This window comes from Schistocerca americana, chromosome 2, assembly GCF_021461395.2.
Source record: "Schistocerca americana isolate TAMUIC-IGC-003095 chromosome 2, iqSchAmer2.1, whole genome shotgun sequence".
NCBI classification, from domain to species: domain Eukaryota; kingdom Metazoa; phylum Arthropoda; class Insecta; order Orthoptera; family Acrididae; genus Schistocerca; species Schistocerca americana.
Window position 1 is genome coordinate 270,235,140 of NC_060120.1, and position 16,875 is coordinate 270,252,014.

Sequence of the window (16,875 nt, forward strand, 5' to 3'; positions counted from 1 at the left end):
CTGTGATCAGCCACGTCAGGAATTCTTGGATGTTCCTAAGCGTGGTCCGATCGGTGTTGCAGTTGCACTCGGTGTTGCAGTTCAACCTGCCGACGTCACACCATTCTCTTCCATAGTTGTGGTGGCAGATTACTTGCATCTCTCTCAGGCGGAAGCTGGGCGGAGGGGGAGGGCTCTGGAGGGCAGGAATGAGTGCTACCAGTGTTTGTGAGCCTGACGTTTCCCTACCTTTGCTCTTATCAACGTCTAGCAGGGCAGTGGTTGACCCCCTACTATTGAGGTAGCTCTTCCACCTATGACCTTCACGTCCGAAGGGAAGGCAAACCTGCTAGGGGAGTGTCGGCGTGTCGCTTTGTTGGCACCGTTTACGTATCCATCAACACAACTGACCCTAAAGCGTTTGGCACGCGAAGCCTGCTGTCGAACGTCAGCCTTGGGCGTGCCGAGTTCAACGTGCTGTTGAACGCTCAGAAACGATGCGACTTGTGCGTACGGTACGTGGGCCCCAACGCGGTATACGCGATCGCAACGTGCTCCAGCAGCAGTTGTCCGCTGTATCTCGCTCGTAAATCACACTGTTTACGTAGCAGACTGGCGTGAAATACCCATATTACCTACATTAAAACTTACTTTCTTCCCTCTATATGCCAGTCAGGCTGTCCTCTCTGTATTCGTGAAAATATTGTAAGGCAAAAAAGGAAGTATCACCTCCAGTCAGTAAGGACATCGGATTATGAAAGTTCCATTAAAAATAGTGTGATAAAAATTTACAATAATTCCCCACATAAGATAAAATTTATTTCATCCATCTCACCTGTTAGGAAAACTATAAGTTCTTTCTTACTTGATCACTGTTTCTACTCAGTAGCAGATCTCTACATGTGAACGACAGAAGGGCAAATTATCTTACCTCAAGTAGTGAAAAAAGTCCTGCAGATCAAGCCAATCGAACAAACTCACCCCTCAAAAAGAGCGCCCTTATGCTTATATAACATCGAATATTATAGTATATATTTATATTAAACTAATACACTGAAGCGCCAAAGAAACTGGTATAAGCATGCGTATTCAAATACAAAGCTGGCCGCGGTGGCCGTGAGGTTCTGGCGCTGCAGTCCGGAGCCGCAAGGCTGCTACGGTCGCAGGTTCGAATCCTGCCTCGGGCATGGGTGTGTGTGATGTCCTTAGGTTAGTTAGGTTTAAGTAGTTCTAAGTTCTAGGGGACTTATGACCTAAGATGTTGAGTCCCATAGTGCTCAGAGCCATTTGAACCATTTGAACCAAATACAAAGATAGGTAAACAGGCAGAATACGGCCCTGCGGTAGGCAACGCCTACATAAGACAACAAGTGTCTGGCGCAGTTATTAGATCGGTTACTGCTGCTACAATGGCAGGTATAAAGATTTGAGTGAGTTCGAAAGTGGTGTTATAGTCAGCGGACGAGCAATGGGACACAGCATCTCCGATGTACCGATGAGGTGGGGATTTTCCCTTACGACCATTTCATTAGTGTACCGTGAATATCAGGAACCCGGAAAAACATGAAATGATCGACATCACCTAGCTGGAAAAAGATCCTGCAAGAACGGAACCAACGACGACTGAAGAGATTCGTTTAAAGCGACAGAAGTGCAACCCTTTCACAAATTACTGCAGACTTCAACGCTGAGCCATCAACAAGTGTCAGCGTGCGAACCATTCAATGAAACTTCATCCATACGGGCTTTTGGAGACGAAGGCCCACTCGTGTACCCTTGATTACTGTACGACAAGAATCTTTACGCTTCGCCTCGGCCCATCAACACCATAATTGGACTGTTGATGACCTGGTCAGACGAGTCTCGTTTAAAATTATATCGAGCGGACGGACGTGTACGGGTGTGGAGACAACCTCATGAATCCATCCTTGCATGTCAACACGGAATTGTTTATACTCGTGGAAACTCTGTAATAGTGTGGGGCGTGTGCTATTGGAGTGATATGGGACCCCTGATACGTCTAGATACGTCTCTGACAGGTAACACCGACGTAAGCATTCTGTCTGATCACCAGCATCCATTCATGTCCATTGTGCATTCCGACGGACTTTGGCAATTCCAGCAGGACAATGTGACACCCACACTTCCAGAACTGCTACAGAGTGGCTCCAGGTACACTGTTCTGAGTTTAAACACTTCCACTGGCCATCAGACTCCCCAGACATGGACATTATTGAGCATATCTGGGATACCTTGCAACGTGCTGTTCAGAAGAGATCTCCACCCTCTCGTACTATTACGGATTTATGGACAGCCCTGCAGGAAACAAGGCGTCAGTTCCCTTCAGCACTACTTCAGACATTAGTCGAGCCCATGACACGTCGTGTTGTAGCACTTCAGCGTGCTCGCGGAGGCCGTGATCGATATTAGGCAAATGTATCAGTTTCTTTGGCTCTTCAGTTTATTTCTGATGTGTACCGTACACCACTGTGAGCTGCATCCCCGTGTCAGATGTAACGCATCCCACATTTGCGTTCAATGCTGCAAACACCTGGCGTCTAGGTTATTTATGAGACATGTGAAACAATTTCGACTAAAAGTATTCCAAGATACATTACTTTTCATTCTATTGAAAATATGCTCAACATTACTAGCGATTATGAATAATGTCGAGTCACATAACTGCTCAATAAGTGCCCTTGTATCTGATTTTTATACTGTAGGTACAAAATTCATTAATCTATATTTCTTCACCGAAAACAGATTTATGAGAACAACAGTTATTTGAAAACATATTCATTCAGTGAATTTGTAACGTCTTCCATACACCAAACTGTTAAACAACCTGACCGGATGATCATGTGCCTAAAGATTTCGGAAACAGGGCTGTGGATTCCGAATACTGTCAGGTCGAAATGGGGAAACATATACAACGCACAGCCGAGAATGGCTATGACAACTCACACAACTCCAGATTTTTTTATGTGTATTTATTGACGAATAAAAGGATTAAAGTTGGCACTGACCTTTCAGAGTAATAACTATTTTCAGAGGTTCAATTATTTGGTTTCTTGAAATGACCTAGAATGATACTGCATAAAACAGTCGCCATTTCAATTGGACAAACATCACTTCAAAATCAATTAATTGCAGCAGATGCGTACGAATTCTTAGATTACATGTACAAGTCGATTACGTAATTTTTTATCATACCTGCAGGTATTCCCTGCGACGACTGAACTAAGAATGCCTGAATCACTCTGTTCAATAATTTTAACATTGCATTCTTAACAAGATACATCGTGCTGTGATTCTTGTAAAACTGAAGTGATCATGGGCGCAATAGTATATAAAACGTCTCAGCCAGTAACACTTAACCTTAAGAAATTTGTTTGTAGGTTAATTAAGCACAGCAGAAAAATAAAACTTCGAAAACAAAAAAAAAAAAAAAAAAAAAAAAAAACCAGTCCAAAATCAACAGTTGAAACAACATTGTAGTATAGCACCCGAAGCGATCAACAGACAGCAATATACAAGAAAAACCAATTCTGTTTCAATATTTGACTTGTTCAGTGCCTGTATTCAAAGTAAATTAAGTAATTATAAACTGATTCTTCCAAAAGCGTGAACAACAACTAGCCACTACTGATAATGCTGTTTATTTACAAAATTAGTGCCGTTACCGATTTCGAACTGAAAGGTTCATCTTCAGGCGGCTCTTCAGGCCTCGATGCACATTAAAGAAAAATAGTACTAGCCCTTAATTCACGCGGTGTGGTATCCAGATCGCGCGAAAATTTTGGAACTCGCTCTCCAAAGCCAGTTGTGGTGGAATGCTTCTACACTCCGCTTACCCTCCTTAAATTACGAAGCCACAAGAATTCCTTACCACTTCTTGTAATGGAGGCAATTAGGCTTATATACAAGGATCTGGCAAATAAAAATCCACTTAGGCAACATATGCATAGTCTCGCTCAGAATGCAAATGCAAGCTTCAACAGCTGTATATGGGAGAGAATACCCAGAACTGTATTTGTTGGGCTGTCAGTGTTTAAGACTGGTGTAATGGATGCAATAATAACATTCAATGATGGTGCAGTTTCAAGGATCAATGTTATGAAGAAATTGAACATCCAGACGGGATGGAATATGGCTTCAGCTCTGCTATTGGTAAGTGGCGCGTAACCGAAGCGAAGCCAGCTACAGAAGCTGCTACCAAGGAGTCAAGGATAAAGAAAAGAATGAAGAGAAAGAGAATGGAGGATAAGGAAACAGGAGGACAGCGGGAGTATGCAGCTGGAATGTTCTAAACGATCGTAGTCGAAAGTTAATAAATCTGTAAATCTTCTTTTACGATTTACCGAAAACTTGAATTTTCATCATTCAGGTACATGTTTCTCCTAAATGACTAAAGTTAAACTCACAAAAATTGGTACAGACATTTAGAATGACCTCCTCTGCCTCCCTTGATTCCTGAAAAATTTATAACATGATGATTATGTCGGTGATATTTAAGCTACATTTTCAAATATTTTTGCTGTAGTAAAATAAATAACTTGACTTTTTCACACAACAGCATCAGGGAAGGAAACTGGAGTCATAAAACACTTATGTGAACGTTGCCTATACGCTGACTCTTTTTCCAAGCTGTGCAGTCAGTGGTTCCAAAGAAACTAGTACCGCAGTGACATAGTGTTCCGTTTTATATATATACTTATAAATTTTTACATATTTATAAATATTGTTGTCAGTAAAATATCTGAATGATATTTTGGGAAATGCTTTGACTAATGACCCTAAATGTGTGTAAGAATTTTGAGCTACCACTCATTTACAGAACAGTTGCGCTATGAGGGTCAAGATAATGCTAAAATTTCTGCCGGTTCAGGGGCGTGTCCCCTTGAAATAACCACACAAAATTATGTGCTTTTGTGTGGTAAATAGTAAAACGCTGCAGCCTTTTTTTAGTGCAATAAAATAAACTGGAAGCATTTAAACAACACTTAAATAATTGTGAAAATAAATGTTATATGGCACAAATTAAAAAATTCATGTGATTTTTGCCTTAAATCTCGGTTTTTGACATAGGGGTGCCAGAGACTCCACCTCGCGGTATATGTTACAGAAAAGTCACCTCGCGAGTTAAGGGCTAGTATGAACGCCTGCTGCTAGGCCAATTGGCGACTAGTAATTCAGAATTACCCACGAATTGTTCGTAGTAGCAATATTTGGTCGAATTCTGTTAAATTTTCTGCCATATTTATAATACGCGGTCATACCACTTGTAATCTTGCAATGGCTCGGTAATAATACATAGGTGAATAATTTCGTCTAGCATACACATTCTACGCTGACACAAAATGCCATATTATGGGAAAATTATTCGTTTCAAGGAATCAGTGGGTTCTACAATTTAAATTACTTATCTTACCGTCTTGTGATGTTGGATTAGTCGAAGACCATAATCTTGTGGAGCTGTTGGTCGGCAACAACAATGGTCCAGATCTGCCTTATTTCCGAAGATTGTGACAGTTCATCAATACTTTGCTGTGACGTTAAAGGTTGTCAGAATTTCATTATCCATCAACTGCAACTAATGAGTGTCAGAGAAGCGACCAAGTCAGACACTATTAACTCGCGCCTCGGAAAATGCTTACGAGTGCAGTCTGGTATTTATGAGTCCAGTTTGTCTCTCAGACTTCACCTTATGACGCGTCCAGCGTATGAATTCCTGCCCACCCCTCCGTCCCGGCCCTCCCCCCTCCTCCCTCCCCTTTCACCGGGACGCACCCGTGCAAGAAAAGTTCCAGTCTTCCTTACGAAAACCTACCATTTTTTTCATAAGTACTAGTGCTATCCTTTTATAACGTGAGCACTTTAGAACTATGTGGACGAGACATTGCTGCAGTAAACATACTCTCATTGCCATAATCTTAGCAGAGAATGTTAGCTTGTAAAGTGAGCCTATACACAGAACAGATTTCTTAAGATGAAAAAAGTGTACTTTACTAGCTCCACGTGATGTCTTAAGTGGCAGTTATTCACAATGTTTCATGGAGGTGAGCCGCGCGCGATTAGCCGAGCGGTCTTGGGCGCTGCAGTCCTGGGCTGTGCGCCTGGTCCCGGTGTAGGTTCGAGTCCTCCCTCGGGAATGGGTGTGTGTGTTTGTCCTTAGGATAATTTAGGTTAAGTAGTGTGTAAGCTTAGGGACTGATGACCTTCGCAGTTAAGTCCCATAAGATTTCACACACATTTGAACATTTCATGGAGGTGACAAGAAAAAGTCAAGCGAATTTAGCGAGATAAATCAGTCCCACCCCTGCAAATCACTATTATGACAACTTCGAAAAAGTTTGACTACGCTAATGGCAAGAAGAATGCGTTTTCGCGGCTGAAATCTTGCATTATCGGATTTTGCTTTTGCCGCTATACATTTGATATCCATTTTAGTTCTGCCGCTATGAGGTATTTTACTGCATATATAGTGCAACTCCCTCTGCATCATTTGAACTTAGTTCGACAACAGTTTATTGCCGCTCTGTTTATGTCTGTATATCGCAAGAACGAAAAGTGTCTTCTACACCTAATGTTTACAGCGTGCTCACATAGAAAGCTTTGCCAACAAATTCAAACAGCATCTAGAGAACGAGCTTTTCAATTTTCAGTGCACTTGAAACCGCAAGATGCGAAACAGTAATAAGAGAATCACGTTTACCACACTTAGTGTGGCCGCGGTTGATGCAGTACCCTGAGGTTATTATAGTTTCTCCCCAATTTACTATCTTATTGCTCCTAAAGTAGTTGTTCGTGGAAAAATATCGGCTATTCGTATGGGAATAACTCTGGTGGTGTAAATGTTAAAATGGCTTACTACGTTAGATGGGATTCAGTTTGTGGATCATCTTAATTCTGTCCGTCTCCTGAATATGTACAGAATGGATTCCGAACTTCTCTCACTGCTGCCTGCCTCGCTGATTCCATAAAATGTTGCGTCGTCTGGCAGCCACATGTTAGCGCAGGAAGCTCTTCACTTCAGATTGTTTCAGCTGCAACTTGCTCCATGCAGCCATTCGCATACAAAGAATATCTCAAATTTGGAGAGCACTATGCTCTCGCTAGACTGCACGTCTGGGTCCAATCACGCAGCATTCCAGCTGCGAAATTGTATTCTTCTTGCTACTGGCGTAGTCAAGACTTTGCAACATCGTAGGCATTGTTTGTCAACTACGTTGTCATAACAGTTATCTGCGAGCGTGAGACTGATATATACTGCTAATTTCGGTTCAGTTTTTCTTGTCGCCTCGTTGAATTATTCTGAATAATTATCACTCAAATTATGACACTGAGTTAGTAAAGTATACTTCTTTGAGTCCAAGGAGATACTTTCACGTTGCGAGCTACCTGCCTTGGCTAAGATTATGGCGATGAGAGAGCGTTTACTGCAGCAATGCCTCCCTCACATAGTCGTAAAGTGTTCATTTTCCAAGACGGTACCTGCTTTCCAATTCAGTTATTATTTAGCGGCAAGAGCTATAACATATTACTTCCTTTCACTACCACTTTAACTGAGCTGTTAACTGTCATAAGTAATTATGAGTCTTAATTCTCCGAGTCGTATGTCTCGTGGCAACCTAGCGGGTTTAGCCATACTCTTCTGCTTTGCGAATACCGAATAATGACGGACTGGCTACATATCCAGCTACTTTTACACAATCTGATGATACCCCAAAATGGTGAAAGGCGTCATTAATATTAAATACTTTCGCAATCAAGACTGATTTTATTCTGAAGTAATCCGAAACTGGTTGCTGTAGCACCCTGCCACAGTGCAGTGGGATACTTTTCAATTAAGAGAGCTATAAAAAACCCTGAATATCGTCAAATTACTAAAGAAGAGAAGCGTTAACTGGGCATGCCATAGAGCAAGAATGACGGAGAAAAGACTACCTAGAATAGTATTCTGCAGAACGACTCTAGTCGGACTAACTGAAAAAATGTGGTAATTATACTCTGCGTTGTGAAGCGTTATTTATAACGGGTTATAAATGGTGGGGTTTATGTTAACAACAATATGGGAAGGATAGATTGTTGGCCATCACACAGAGAATGCTGTGTTGTGGTCGTATGTTTCCTACTTCAGAAGAAGGGGTTTGTGCGAAAGCTTTTAATATTTTAGCAGCTTATTTCACTGAGTCTGTCTGTGACTCAGTGCCTCCTCGTTATGTTGAGTAGCAATGTATGCTTTCCGTATTGTTTTATTCCATCCTGCATTTTCCATTGTACAAGGATAATGTTAGCAGTAAGTGCTTGTACCTTCCAATATTCATAATCGACTCATGTACTTTATGAAAAAGTACCTCTTTTGAAGGTCGAACTGAAAATAAGCGTGACTAAAACAGCAAAATACGTATTGAACCCAGAAAATACTAGGGGCAGATCTTAATTAGCTACAGTAATGACACGACTGTGTGTTGAAACAGGAGAAAATGCATCGGCCAGGTTTTGAATCTCCGGATGGGAGAGCCGCCCGCTCCTTCCACTTATGGTAATTAAGGATTTTTTCAGTAATTCCAAGGCATTAAAGAAAATTTAGAATAAAATAAAAACCGACCTGAATCAAAATTCTCCCGAAAGGGTTGAGCGACTTCGCTGAGTTTCTCGCCGTGAGCAGAAAAGTGTGTGTAGAAGGAGAAGATGAAAGCTGGTTACTGTTCTGGTAAATGACTGGATGATTGTGTGCATCTCTCTCGTAACTCCGACCTCCCGCCCCCCCCCCCCCTCTCGTAACTTCCCTCACCCCCCCCCCCCCCCAAACCATTCACGTCTGTCGGATAATACACTGCTGGCTGGTTATGTCATTGTTAATCGCCCATTATCTGGACGAAGGCTGCCTGTTTACCTTCCTATTGGCCGTTAGCTGTTGCTCTCAAGCGCTCCTCGCTATTGATTGCTTCATTTTAATGGTCTGTTCGGCGAACACGAAATTGCCCTAGTGCAGAAGTAGAGTCGTTAGGGAAATATGGCTTCGCTTGGAGTGGCTCGTTACATACACATTTATACTATGTATAACGTAGGACGCACAGAAATTGCTGAGTGTACAAAACAATAAATCTTTATTACGAAGTGGTATTCACGCTGGCTGACAAGTGCTGGCTGAAACAGCTAGCATGACGTTTGGAAGAACTCCGCTTACAGATCGTAAAATTGTTGTTTATTAAAACACGACCGGTTTCGCGGCTTCAAGCCGCATCGTCAGGGGAACCTATACGGTAAAAATACAGAGCCACCATATTTTGTGGAATTAAAAAATAATAAGGAAATGTCTAAAATATATTCTCGCTTGTGAAGGTAGAGAAGCAGCGCTACTAGTCATGAGTGTATGACGTCACACTGTCCACATGAGTTGCCTCCCTTCCGCCAGCCAGTTAGTCTCTGTTGGTCGTTCGTGCCGGCCGCTATTGCCTTGCCATGCACTGAGCTGCCCTGCCGTCACACTGGTAAGACACTGACACCTAATACTTTCTACATAGTAATTTGCATAGTGCCGCGACTAATCATGTTAGCAGTGACAATTCTTTATCGCCAATCCGACCAAATTTTTTTTTTTCAATTTTGCGTCCGCTCACTACAAAATATTTTCTTTTGTCTTTTTAAATACAGGCAATTTTTAAAGAATGGAGCACGTTTCCTATACCTTCCGCTCACCATAGTACTGACGACATTCTTTGACTAGTGAATTTTGAGTAGGAGCGGTAGGTATGCCTACGATATTGCGTGATTATTTTAGACATTCCTTTATTAATTTTAATTTTCACAAAACATTATAACACTATACTTTGCATTTTACCGTGCAGGTTCACCTGATGATACGGCTTAAAGGCGCGAAACAGGTCGTGTTGCAATAAACAACAATTTTTACCTTCAGTAAGCGGAGTTCTTTCTAACATCATACCTCTCGGCAGCTGCGGTTGCCCGGATTACAAAATACTTTGTGTTAAACAGCTAACGCTGTACCAACGGCGACATTCAAGCGATATCCTGCCCAACAGGTGAATACATTTGACTTTTACTGCTGTTCTGCAGTCAGTGGATGAAAATTGCACGATGGTGCTATTGTCCAATATCGTAATATGTTCACTGAGTTGGTTTACTGATTTGGGGTAGGTGTAAGCGAGGTCATTGGTCCCATCGGGTTGGGGAAGGAAGTCGGCCACGCCATTTCAGAGTAACGATGCCGGGATTTGTCTGAATAGATTTAGGGAAATGATGGGAAACCTATATCTGGATGGCCGGACGCGTGTTTGAACCGTCATTCTCCCGAAAACAAGTTCAGTGTGCTATCCACTGCACCACCTCGCTCGTATTACATAGGGTGTTTATAAACGCCCTAGTTAATAGGATAATGTTATAGAATGCAACTGTAAATGACAGATATCACACTGATCTGCAGTCTGCCAACGATGTGCAACGTAGCCAAGATGGAGGTAAAACTCATGGAGAAATTGTATCCGCTTATGGAGGGAAAGGAATGCAACAAAAATAGTTCAATAAACAAATCAGCATGTACAGAACAGATATCATGGTACCAGGTAAAGAAAAAAACATGTAAATCCATTGATACAATGATGAACCAAAACGAAATCGTAATTCACAACTTCCCTAATGTTCTCAGTATGCTGCTTGAAAGGAGTTTCTGAACAACATCATATAATCGGAAATATTAACCAAAGAAGAAAAGAGGAAAGTCGGAATTCGTACTACATAACTTTCACTCATTTCATCTAACTTACCACTGAGCTTTAAAATGCTCAAAACTCCTGTTCGACTGGCGTACAGTATGACTATCAATGAAGCACAATGGCAAACATTCGTACGCTGTGGAGTTAATTTAAAAGAATCGTCTTTTTATCGTACAAATAACTATGTGTATCGTTCTCATACTGGAAAACCACAGGAAGTATTCTTCTTTGCACCCGACAGCAACACACTGCGACCTCATCTGACATTATTTGCGCTTTGGGCAATTGGGCATTACACGGCCCTGTTTCCAAAAGCGTCGCTCTAAGCAGCCGTAGGGTTGAGCCGTACACATCTGAGTTAACGCCCAGAAGCTAACTCGCTGCAGGCCTGTAGCTTTTATCCTGCAATCAGATAGTCTGTGCATTGGCTAGAGTTTCGAACTGATAAAATAACCAGGAATACTACATAAATAGTAAATGAATAGTTAACAAAAGCGTTTTATTCTAACTTCAGGCATTGATGCAGACGACACCAGAGAATTCTGTTAAGAGACGTTTATTCAAGAAATTAATCTCCAACCAATGGAAAGTGATCATACAATTACCGTTTATAGCACAGTCAGAGAAAGTACCACATAAAAATGCAATAAAGTTGCGTTAAGTGCGTAGCAAGAATGAAAGCAGAAACCCCAAACTACACACATCAAAAAAAGTTTTGCATCACCTCGGTTCCAAGGATCTGTACAGAAAACGGGAATAGAGATCAACATAAACGTCGTTTCCTCCCTTTTTATTACTCAGGAAAGAAACACATTGCGTGTTTCGACGTGCATATACAACACATAGCATGTTGTACCACCTTTAGAGGTGGTGTTCCAGATTGGTGTACTCACCAGTATCTTTAATACCCAGTATCACGTCCTCTTGCATTGATGCATGCCTGTATTCGTCGTGGCATACTATCCACTATTATTCGACATGGTGGCGTTGTTGTCAAGGGTTCCTCCGAGGTAGCGGTAGGTAGCGGTAAACCACTACAGTAGTAGCCCTTGGGCGGCCTGAGCGAAGCATGTCATCGTCAGTGCCTGTCTCTCTGTATCTCCTCCATGTCCGAACAATATAGTTTCACTGCGAGACGCCTGGACACTTCCCTTGTTGAGAGCCCTGCCTGGCACAAAGTAACAATGCGGATGCGATCGAACCGCAGTATTGACCGCGTAGGCATTGTTGAACTACGGACAACACGAGCCGTGTACCTCCTTCCTGGTGGAATGATTGGAACTGATCGGCTATCGGATCCCCTCCGTCTACTAGGCGCTGCTCATACATGATTGTTTACATCTTTGGGCGGGTTTAGTGACATCTGAACGGTCAAAGAGACTGTGTCTGTGATACAATGTCCACAGTCAACGTCTATCTTCAGGAGTTCTGGGAAGTTGGGTGATGCAAACCGTTTTTCAGTGTGCATTAATCATCCAAGACACACGAAAAACAGAGTCCATTTCGTGAACACAGTATCCGAAACATTCGCCAGGTCAAAATAATTCAGACTTTAGCATGACGATTTACTCATTAAGGCATGAGAGACAGCGAGTAGGAACTCATACTCTGTCCCTTTTGTACTCGATAATGCAAAGGGAAAGTTGAAGTTCTGCACTAGTATGCACGCACGTCTCACAAAAGTTACAGTTACTTCAAAAGTTAAAATCTTCTTGGGAGCCATTTACCGCTCAGAGTTTATCATCCACACGACCGAATAACGCACATTACCTCATGCACGTCTGCCTTCTTCCATATCTGTCGTAGAAGTGTCTGGAATCGCACCTTTGAGTGGACCACTCTAAGAATGTCTCTCTCCTCCTGACTGCAGAAATGTTCCACCACTGCTCATTTCTCCACTTGTTGTAGACCTTCCTCAGCAAAAATACACTGTTCTTACGTTCTACAAACATGATTGGACTCAGTTTGGCCACTAATACATTATTCACTCAGACCATTTACAATAAGCATAAATAAGAACTTAGTCATAAATAAAGAAATTGTCATTCTTGCATATGTGCGCTTGTATTATATGAAAAGAAAATCGTTTAAACTATTTTATGTGCACTTGTTAAAGCGCCTTTGGAACTTTTTTTCAATGGTGATGGCTGCTAACCACTTTCAAATTACATTCGTTTTTTAATATCGATTCTAATCCTATTTAAACAACGTTGCTCGCCAAAACAGTAACATGTAATTACGCAAGTAGGCTACTTAAAGATATGAGGTATTCACACTGCATTCAGCTGCCGTGTTACTTTGAAGGATACATGCTCTGGCCAACATATGCATAATAACATATGCATAAAAACATATGCATAATATATGCATAATAACATATTCGTAATAATAATAAATAGGTAATTAACCGATAAATAAAAGAGATCCAGATAAGCAGCTGCCAAGGATAACACCTATAGTGCAATGCTATCACCTCAGATATTGTTTATTGGTATCGCACGAAGCATTTGGGGTTGTTAATTCTGAAGTCCATTTTATAGTTTTCTAAGGTATTGAAAATATCATTGCTTCACTGGCTGCTTCTCATTTTTCTGAGATGTATTCAGATTTGCCTTATTATGGAACTGTGATTTGGAACTTTGCTTTATTATTCAGTTTCTAATAGTTTCAAGTAGCAGACTGCCTTATACGTCACCTTTACTAGGGCATCTGCTGTCCTGCGGCTAAGTGGGCAACCACCATCCAAATGCTCTGGAACTTACCAGCATCCTGCCAGGCGCTCCTCACCCTTGCACCATGGCTGACTGATAGCAGTCACTTCGGCTGGACTGATCATTCCGCACTCTGCGCCCCGTGCTCATCGGCTAGTGTTCAGGCAGCTATGACACTAGGACCAGGCTGCATGCATAGGGCAGGATCCAAAAACAATAGTATCTTTCAGCACAGTGTTATAATTAATGTAATGCACTACAGTTTACAAAAAGTACGGATACTGAAAGACATTTGTCCACATTGCAGTCTCTTTAGAATGGTTCGAGGTTATGGAGAGGTCCAAGCACATGTGTCTGCCTCGAAAATAGTTTGAGTAGTCGCCAATATCGCTACTAATTGCCGTTATTTAGGTTTTATTTTTAGGCTACCAGTTTCGAGAATACATTGTTATCTTCAGGAACGCTTAAATCGAGTAACCTTCTTGTTACAAAATATAGCAGCACTTTTTGTAACACGAAGGTTACTCAATTTAAGCAGGACTGAAGATGACATAATGTATTGTCGAAACTGGTAGCCTAAAAACAAAAACTTTATAAAGGCGATTGGTAGTGTATTACTGGAAATTGATCAGCTGTAGTCTCCCACTCCAGACAGAACACGGAGTTACATTCATTAGTTTGAGTAGCAGACAGTAGTACGTTTTCCTAGACAGCGAGTGTTCATGAGAGGCAATGTAGGATTTGTGATAAGAGCGCCCCAGTTGTCCGTCTGCGTAGAAGATCATTAGGAGAGCGCGGGGGGGGGGGGGGGAGGGGGGCAGGGAGGAGGGGGGGCGGCTGCATTGTGAGACTGGTTACTGATGGTGTTGTAGTGTGCGAGAGAGTGGCTACGTTGAGAGACTGGACTGTCCTGGACAGTATTTCCGTATGGTTCCCTAAATGCCAAACCACTTTAAATAAGTTGGAGAGGGTGAACAGGAGAAACGTTCCTTTAATGTTTTAATGTATTATTAATAATAAGGTGCTCAACTCAGTCAATTGAAAGTGTTCGTTAGGTCAGTTGTAAGTTAGGTGAATGGAGTGCGACAGTTAATAAAGGAGATAGCATACACAACACTAGTTCTTGAGTGCTGCTCGAGCATTTGGGATCCCCACCAGGTCAGATTAAAGAAAGACATGGACGTTATACAGAGGCACGTTGCTGGATTTGTGGTCGGTCTTTTCGATCAATGAGAGAGTGTTAGGGACGTGCTCACTGAGCTTGGAAGGCAATCCTTGGAGGCAGGAAAACGATCATTTGCAAAACGCTATTGAGACGGTGTAAGAAAAACAGTATTTGTAACAGACTGCAGGTCTATTCAACTGCGTATCGACTGTAAAAATTAAATTTGGTGTCGTACAGAACATGCAACCAATGAATGTTATCCTATGTTTCCTCGTGGAACCCTGATAGCACTTCTCTATTCTGTTTCTCATCCTCTTGGTCATGGTGAATGAAGTACGATGGTGGCCGAAGGAATTCAGATACAGTTTTTTCGTACAATTTACAAAACGCTCTTCTTTCATCTGTTGTCGTCTATTAAAGAGTTGTGCATTTAACATAAGACAAAAGAAGTCCTCTGAATCTTCAGGATGGCGAATATAATTTGGACATGCCTCAAAAGCTATAATGTCATACCGCTTCTTCATCCGAAAGCCCAGGTATGTAACTGACGAACATTTATTAAATAACCTCTTCATGTAATGTCTTTTTTTGCCTGCTGACACTGTCCTCCTGTGGTATGCCTTCCCAGATCTCCTAGAGGGGGACTATTTTGCCTGCATAATACAGGGTGATTCAAAAAGAATACCACAACTTTAGGAATTTAAAACTCTGCAACGACAAAAGGCAGAGTTAAGTACTATCTGTCGGCGAATTAAGGGAGCTATAAAGTTTCATTTAGTTGTACATTTGTTTGCCATTTCAGCCAATAAAGTTTTTGGTCCCTTTTTCTTCGAAGGTGCTACTGCAACTGGACTACAGTATCTGGAGATGTTAGAGAATTGGCTGTTCCCTCAGCTCGAACAAGAAGCACAACAATTCATATTTCAGCAGGATGAAGCGGCACCACATTGGCACTTATCTGTCCGTAACTACCTGAACGTCAACTACCCGAGGCGATGGATCGGCCGCCAGGCAACCCGTGACAGAGCACTTCATCACTGGCCTCCAAGAAGCCCTGATCTAACCTATGTTAAGGATATGGTGTTTCGGCCACCTCTCCCAGCCACCATTGATGATTTTAAACGAGAAATAACAGCAGCTATCCAAACTGTTACGCCTGATATGCTACAGAGAGTGTGGAACGAGTTGGAGTATCGGGTTGATATTGCTCGTGTGTCTGGAGGGGGCCATATTGAACATCTCTGAACTTGTTTTTGAGTGAAAAAAAAACCTTTTTAAATACTCTTTGTAATGCTGTATAACAGAAGGTTATATTCTGTTTCTTTCATTAAATACACATTTTTAAAGTTGTGGTATTCTTTTTGAATCACCCTGTATTTTACCCAACCTGTTAAACCGAACAAGAGAGATGCAATTCACCAGGATATATATACCGGCTTTAGTTTCCCCTTGTATCCAGCCTTTCAAAATACCAGCATAGGATGGCCTTGTTGCCTAATCCTGATCTGTCAGTCATCCACATCGTTGCCTTTCCAGCAGCTCAAACGGCTACTGCCCTCCTTCGGGAAACAGAGGTTAGCTTGGCCTCTCCACACATATCCATCTGTTGTGGTTGCACCTATGGTAAAGGATTCTGTATCCTTGAGACATGGAACCCATCCTGGCAATGTGCACGGGTCGTGAGGAACGTAAGCTATTTCACCAATAATTCTTGGAAAACATGTAAAAATGAGTTAATAAGTTGTGAATTTCTGGTAAGTAAATATTGTTCAACTGTCTGACGTATTTGGTACGCTTTGACGGACTGAAGTAACTCACACATATGTCAGTGTCGCTACCTGTACTTACACTCTGCAAAACACCGAAGAGCCTAGCAGAGGGCAATTACCATTGTACCAAGCATTAGCATGGGAAGAATAATAAACCAGTCTGGCAGCTTTAATTAGTCACACTTTGCATTCTCTACGGGTGTGATACATAGATAGCTGTATTCTTTTAGATTTAGACTTCTCAAAATTTCTTAAGTAGGCTTTCGAGCCACAGATAGCGTTTATCTTGAGGCATCTGGTATTTCATTGTTTTAAACACCACTGTGGGTCGAATACAGTCACCATTCAAGCTGCACTTTTCTACACATATTCAGTATCCCCTTCTGTCCTATTTGGTATGGGTACCACACACTTTAGCAATGTTCTAAGGTGGGTCTTTTGAGTCTTTTACAGGCTATCTTCTTCGTAAACTGCTTGACATTTCCCAGTATGCTACCAATGAACAGATGTCG